Source organism: Bufo bufo, chromosome 8 (genome assembly GCF_905171765.1).
Source record: "Bufo bufo chromosome 8, aBufBuf1.1, whole genome shotgun sequence".
NCBI lineage: Eukaryota > Metazoa > Chordata > Amphibia > Anura > Bufonidae > Bufo > Bufo bufo.
The window spans coordinates 46534800-46543104 of NC_053396.1; positions in this window are offsets into that span (position 1 = coordinate 46534800).

Genomic DNA, 8305 nt, shown 5'->3' on the forward strand with positions numbered 1-8305 from the left:
ATTTAATAGGTAAACACCTAAAGTAGGTAATATAAAACCAGTGGCAAAATCATCATTTTTATTGCATTAATTCTACCTAAAATAGACAGTTGTTTATCCTATTTAGATCTTCCTTTATTTTTAACAACTCCTTATAGTTATACTGACATTAAAAGGTCTGTTGAATGCATGGATGTAATAAGAAGCATAATAAAATGCAATTTACTACATCATATTACTATTGGCAGAAGACACAGTCATCACAGTGTAAGAAAAACTCTTATTTTGAAACATAACTTTTAATCAATTCAACTAAAACTCAAAAAGGCAAAACCATAAAGGCCCCGACAAGCAATTATGCAGCCAACCTGATAATTAGCATGACGTGCATTTGCATCATATAATTAAGCAGTATTTAATCAATACAACAGATAGGCCAATCAGCTTGGCAAGTGTTAGTCAACAACTTGCCCAAATGGACAATAAAAATAGAAACACAGTATACACAGTTTAACCCCTTCCAGTCACAGTCATTTTTCACCTTTCTGGCAAGGGCTATTTCTGCAAATCTGTCACTTTGTGTTAATAATTTTGGAATTACTTACGGTATACAAGCGATTCTGAGACTTTTTTGTGACACATTGTGCTTTATGTTAGTGGTAGATCTGGGTCAATGTTTTATCATTTTTTATAAAAATAAAATAAAAAATTTATGGAACATTTTGAAAAATTCACAATTTTGAAGATTTCAATTTCTCTGATTTAAGACAGATAGTGATACCACAAAAATAGTTATTCATTAATATTCACCATATGTCTACTCTAGGTTGATGTCATTCTTTATCATGTTATTTTTATTTTATTTTTTAGGAGGTTAAAAGGCTGAGAAGCAATTTTCACATTTTAAAGAAAATTTCAAAAACTGACTCTTAAAGAACCTATAAGTTACCCCATTATAGAAACTAGACCCCTCAAATTATAAAAAATTGATTTTTGTTAACCCTTTAGGTGTTCCACAGGAATTAAGGCAAAATAGTAGGTGAAATAAAAAAATAATAATTTTGGTACAAATTTTTCAATTTAATCCATTTTGTCCTGCAACACTGCAAGGGTTAACAGCAAAACAAACTTAATAGTGTATTACCCTGATTCTGAAGCTTACATAAACACCCCATATGTAGTCGTAAACTGCTGCATGGTCACATGGCAGGGCTCAGAAGGGAAAGAGCATTATATAGTTTTTAGAGGGAGAATTTTTATTGGAATTGTTTTTGTGTGCCATGCCTTATATGAAGAGACTCTGGGGTACCCCTACAGTAGAAACATCCCAAAAGTGATCCCATTTTAGAAAGTACACCTCTCAAGACATTTTTTGAGTGGTGTACTGAGTAGGGATAAGCAGACTTGTGGATGTTCGATTTCGACGGGTTTGGCCAAACTTTATTTCAAAGTTCGGTTTGGGGACCAAACTTGACCCCGAACCCAAACCCTATATAAGTCAATGGGGACCCAAACTTTGGTGCTGTAAAATGGCTGTAAAATAGTCATATTAATGGCTAGAGGGCTGCAAAAAGAAGCAAACTGGGGGTAAGAGCAGTACAATTGCTCTGCAAACATAGATTAGAAAAAAATAATAATCTTGAACCAGGAAGTGGAGGTCCAAGTTTATTTTTTTATTTATTTAAATATTTTTATTATGAGATAAACTATATTTCCATACAAATACATATCCAAAACAGTATTACTTTATTGCTTTTTATCCCAACCTCATAATACCCTCCCTAGCCCCCTCTCATTGCGGTGTGTTTCTCCAAGAAAGGGGGAAGTAAAAGCAAGATATTTAAAATTTCCAATCCGCCCATATCTTAATCCATTTTTCCTCTATATTCCTTTGTTTGTAAGGAACTTTTTTATATCTTTTAATCTTGTTGACCAAGGTGAGCCATTTAGTCACATTTGGAATATCCAGTGAAAACCAGATCTGTGTAATCAGAAGTCTTGCCAAAAACATTACCTTTATCAAAAGAATCTTTTTATATTTATAGCAGTTTACCCTGGAAAGATCACCGAATATCCAACACTCTACCATAAAAAAATCACAACTTTTGGGTAATAAATTCGTCAATCGCCAATATTCTTTTAGTTCTGTACAAAGCCAGAACATATGGATAAAGTCAGCGGCTGGTGCATCACAACGTGGGCAATTAGATGTATTCCTTAAGCCAAAGATATTAGGCCATAGTGGCGTAACATAAACTCTATATAAAATATTAAATTGAACTAAAATGTGATTAAAGTTGTGAGACACTAATCTTAGGTTGGACAATATATTCTCCCAATCATTTACTTTGTAGGAAAGCGCAAGGGGCCGTCATTGATGGAAGGTATGTGTCACCGAGATTCCTGGCCTTGGTGAGGTAAGAGCCGGTAGTTTTTAGTGTCAGCTAGTGCTGGTTGACACTGTTTGTTGTTAGTGTGGCTGTAAAGCCGGTTCCGGCTGGCTCTTACTGGAAGTATTCAAGGTGCTGGGTGGGTGGCTTCTCCCCACGCTCCAGGCTGGGTCTTTGTTGGCCTATATAAAACACAGCCAGCAGTCTCAGCTGGGTGTGGATTATCCTCCATCTGACAGTGGAGCGCTGTCAGTCTTTGTGTGTTTTTGGAACTGAGAACTTGTGCAATGCTAAAGGGCTGAGAGACGCCTGCTGGGAAACAGGCCCTAAAGCCTGCTGTGGACTGCATGTGGAAAAACTGCTGACCAGACCAGGTGAAGGCTTTTGTTCTGTGGAATTTTTATGGTGTGAACAAACACTGAGACGGCAAACCGTCACTTTTTGCTTTTCCCTATGTGTAAATAAAACACTAAACTGTTTACGTTAAATACTTTGTGGTTGCCTCTGTACTGCGTCCGCTAGCCTGTCTACCAGAGCAAATCCCCAGAATTGGTGGAGGATGCGGGCCAACACAGTGAAGCAGGCCTGAAGGCCAAAACGTTTTTTTGTTTTCCCGGGCACAAGTGCATGTCTTATATTAAGCCGGCAAGGTTACGACCTGTGTCCCCTGACAAAATGGAGGCAGTCGAGAAAGCCCTCGTGGAGGCTAACTTGCAGCAGTGGGAGGCTAACAAGCAGCAGCAGGAAACTAACCAGCTGCTATTACAACATGTGATGGTGTTGCAAGCAGCAGGAGCGTCACAGAACGTCCACGATGCCCGATAAGCTGTCCGTGCAGCGATCCCTAAGATGACCCCCTCGGATAACGTTGAGACCTATGTGGCGGTATTCGAAAAGTTGGCCGTGATGGAGAAGTTACCCCGAGACCAGTGGGCTGAGGTCGTCGCTCCGTTCCTGGCGTCTGGACCCCAGCAAGGGTTTTTTGATCTCCCCGATGATCAAGCGGCCGACTACCCGACCGTAAAAGGTGAGATCCTGGCGAGACTGGGGGTGAATGTATTGGTCCGGGCCCAGCGAGTGCATCAGTGGAAATTTAACCTGGTTAGGAAATAGGGCGTACAGGTACGCCCTAAAGTCCCAGTATTTAAGGACACGTACCTGTACGTCCTAAGTATTTCCGATAACCACCGCGCAGGCACCCGGGGACAATGACCCGTAACCCCCCCATGTCGGCGATCACCGCAAACCGCAGGTCAATTCCGACCTGTGGTTTGCGGCTTTTACATGTTTCGGCGGGCGGCAGTGCCATCGGGTCCCTGTGGGGCTGTAGGGGGCACCCGATGGCATGGAAGGCAGCGCGATGCCTTCCTGAGGCATCAGCGCTGCCTTCCTTTGACGAGCCTGTGAGATCCAGGCCCCTGGATCTCACAGGCTGCAAGCTGTATGAGTAATACACAGTGCATTACTCATACAGCTAATGCATTCCAATACAGAAGTATTGGAATGCATTGTAAAGGGAATTAGACCCCCAAAAGTTAAAGTCCCAAAGTGGGACAACAAATAGAGTGAAAAAAAAGGTGAAAAAAAAAGGTGAAAAAAAAAGGTGAAAAAAAAAGTTTCCCCCCCCCAAAAATTAAAAGTTTCAAGTAAAAAAAAACGTCATTTCCCCCAAATAAAGTAAAAAACAAAAAAGGGAAAAAATAGGGAAAAAAATAATAAATAGACATATTAGGTATCGCCGCGTCCGTATCGACCGGCTTCCTAAACATATCACATGACCTAACCCTTCAGATGAAAACCATAAAAAATAAAAACTGTGCTAAATAAAGCATTTTTTTGTCACCTTACATCTAGAGATGTCCCGAACTATTCGCCGGCGAACAGTTCGTGGCGAATATAGCTTGTTCACGTTCGCAGCGGCGGGCGAACATATGCGATGTTCGGTCCGCCCCCTATTCGTCATCATTGAGTAAACTTTGACCCTGTACCTCACAGTCAGCAGACACATTCAAGCCAATCAGCAGCATACCCTCCATCCCAGACCCTCCCACCTCCTGGACAGCATCCATTTTAGATTCATTCGGAAGCTGCAGTCTTAGTGAGAGGAGGGACAGTGTAGCTGCTGCTGATTTAATAGGGAAATCGATAGCTAGGCTAGTGTATTCAGTGTCCACTACAGTCCTGAAAGACTCATCTGATCTCTGCTGTAAGGACAGCGTCCTGACAGTACCCCAAAAAGCCCTTTTTTTAAGGGCTAGTACATCAGTCTACTTTTTATTTTTTTCCCCTGTGTAATCTAATTGCAGTTGCCTGCCAGCGAGTGTGTCAGGCTCACAGCGTATACTGTGCCCACTTGCCCAGTGCCACCACTCATATCTGGTGTCACAGTAGCTTGCATTTAAAAAAATAATAATAATTTTGACTGTAAAATAATAGCAGTCAGTTGCCTGCACGCGTGTGTGTTTCAGGCCCTGCAAGTGCATAGTGTCACCAGTGCAACTCATATCTGGTGTCACAGTAGATTACATTTTAAAAAAACAAAACAATTTTGACTGTAATATAATAGTAGTCAGTTGCCTGCAAGCGTGTGTGTTTCAGGCCCTGCAAGTGCACAGTGACACCAGTGCAACTCATATCTGGTGTCACAGTAGATTACATTTAAAAAAAATATAATAATTTTTTGACTGTAATAGTTTGAATAGCAGTTAGTTGTCTGCAAGCGTGTGTGTCAGGCCTACAGCGTCTTCTCTGCCAACTTCTGCCAGTGCACAGTGCCACTTATATCTGGTGTCACAGTAGCTTGCACGCATAGTACAATGCCAGGCAGAGGCAGGCCACCCCTCAGAGGCCACGTACCCTGAACTCGAAAAGTTCTGAGGACATAGTTGACTGGCTAACACAGGACACTTAATCTTCTACAGCTTCCGCTCGGAACCTTGACGCACCATCCTCCTCCAGCTCAGCTTTGGGCACCTCTCAAGTTACCACTCGCCTACCTGCCGCCACCACCAACTCTAGCACCACAGCTGCTTTACTTGATCTGTCAGAGGAGTTATTTACACATCAGTTGGAAGAAATGAGTGATGCGCAACCATTATTGCCAGAGGATGTAGATAACAGGGATATGTCTCAGTCAGGCAGCATTACACACATGGACGTACAGTGTGATGATGATGATGTTGTACCCGCTACTGCTTCCTTTGCTGAGTTGTCAGATACAAGTGAAGCGGATGATGATGACGATGTGTCCGTGGATGTCACGTGGGTGCCCGCTCGAAGAGAAGAAGAACAGGGGAAAGTTCAGATGGGGAGACAGAAAGGAGGAGGAGACGAGTTGGAAGCAGGGGGAGGTCATCGCAAGGAGCTAGTGGCACAGTCAGACAGCATGCATCGGCACCTGGGGTCAGCCAGACAGCACACCAATCAACGCATGCTGTTGCCACCACCAGAATGCCGTCATTGCAAAGCTCAGCAGTGTGGCATTTTTTTTGTGTGTCTGCCTCTGACAACAGCGATGCCATTTGCAACCTGTGCCAAAAGAAACTGAGTCGTGGGAAGTCCAACACCCACCTAGGTACAACTGCTTTGCGAAGGCACATGATCTCAAATCACAAACGCCTATGGGATCAACACATGAGTACAAGCAGCACACAAACACAAAGCCGCCATCCTCCTCCTGGTCCAGCATCTTCAGCCACGTCAACCACTGCTGTCCTCCTTGCCCCCTCTCAACCATCCGCCACTCCGTCTCTCGCCTTGAGCAGTTCCTGCTCATCTGCCCACAGTCAGGTGTCTGTCAAGGACATGTTTGAGCGTAAGAAGCCAATGTCACAGAGTCACCCCCTTGCCCGGCGTCTGACAGCTGGCTTGTCGGAACTCTTAGCCCGCCAGCTTTTACCATACAAGCTGGTGGAGTCTGAGGCCTTCAAAAAATTTGTAGCTATTGGGACACTGCAGTGGAAGGTACCCGGCCGAAATTTCTTTTCACAAAAGGCAATCCCCAACCTGTACTCTATTGTGCAAAAGGAAGTCATGGCATGTCTGGCACACAGTGTTGGGGCAAGGGTCCATCTAACCACTGATACCTGGTCTGCAAAGCACGGTCATGGCAGGTATATCACCTACACTGCGCATTGGGTAAACCTGCTGACGGCTGTCAAGCATGTAATGCGTGGCTCTGCAGAGGAGTTGGTGACACGACTTGCAGGCAGGCCTGCTGCCACCTCCTCTACTCCTCCTACTCCATCCTCTTCGATAACCTCCTCGGCTGAGTCCTCTTCTGCTGCTGCGTCTTGCTCCACATCAACTGCACCCCCCCAGCTCCCCAGGGGCTATTCCACATCCCGGATACGACAGTGTCATGCCGTCTTGGGGTTGATTTGCCTGAAAGCAGAGAGTCACACCGGACCAGCACTCCTGTCTGCCCCGAACGCACAGGTGGATTAGTGGCTGACTCCGCACCAACTGGAGATCGGCTAAGTGGTGTATGACAACGGAAGCAATTTGTTGGCGGCATTGAATTTGGGCAAGTTGACACATGTGCCGTGCATGGCACATGTGTTGAATCTGATTGCGCAAAGCTTTGTGCATAAGTACCCAGGCTTACAGGACGTCCTTAAGCAGGCCAGGAAGGTGTGTGGCCTTTTCAGGCTTTCATACACGGCCATGGCGCACTTTTCAGATATCCAGCGGCGAAACAACATGCCAGTGAGGCGCTTGATGTTCTACCGCCTGCTCCAACAAGAAAAAGCCGTCAACGAGTATTTGTATGACCGGGGTGCTAGGACAGCCTCTGTGGAGCTGGGAATTTTTTTGCCACGTTACTGGATGCTCATGTGCAATGCCTGTAGGCTCATGCGTCCTTTTGAGGAGGTGACAAACCTAGTCAGTCGCACTGAAGGCACCATCAGCGACATCATCCCATTTGTTTTCTTCCTGGAGCGTTCCCTGCGAAGAGTGCTGGATCAGGCCGTAGATGAGCGTGAAGAGGAAGAGTTGTGGTCACCATCACCACCAGAAACAGCCGTATCAGCATCGCTTGCTGGACCTGCGGCAACGCTGGAAGAGGAGTCTGAGGAAGAGGAGTCAGAGGAGGAAGACCAACCACAGCAGGCATCCCAGGGTGCTCGTTGTCACCTATCTGGTACCCGTGGTGTTGAACATGGCTGGGGGGAAGAGCAGACCTTCAGTGAGTTCAGTGAGGACGAGGAACGGGACATGAGTAGCTCGGCATCCAACCTTTTGCAAATGGGGTCTTTCATGCTGTCGTGCCTGTTGAGGGACCCTCGTATAAAAAGGCTGAAGGAGAACGAAATGTACTGGGTGGCCACGCTACTAGACCCCCGGTATAAGCAGAAAGTGCCCGAAATGTTACTGAATTACCGGAAGTCGGAAAGGATGCAGCAGTTCCAAAATAAATTAAAAAGTATGCTTTACACAGCGTATAAGGGTGATGTCAAAGCACAATGGGAATCTAACATGGGAAGAGGTGAAAGTAATCCTCCTCCTACCACGACCACGCCGGAAAGGACAGGACGCTTTACAGACGTGTTGTTGATGGAGGACATGCAGAGCTTTTTAAGTCCTACGCATCGCCACAGCCCTTCGGGGTCCACCCTCAGAGAACGACTCGACCGACAGGTAGCAGACTACCTCGCCTTAACTGCAGATATCGACACTCTGAGGAGCGATGAACCCCTTGACTACTGGGTGTGCAGGCTTGACCTGTGGCCTGAGCTATCCCAATTTGCGATGAGATGAGCTGCCTTGGGCTAAAAATGGTCCACACGCTGCTGTATTTTATCTCTGCATGCCGGATGACTTGCATGACTTATCCGCCACCAACTAGGGTTCAAGCCGCAATGTTTTAGTGCACTTTCTGCCTGGAAAACATCAATACCTGATTGTTCTGGCATGTATACATGCCTAATTTTTCT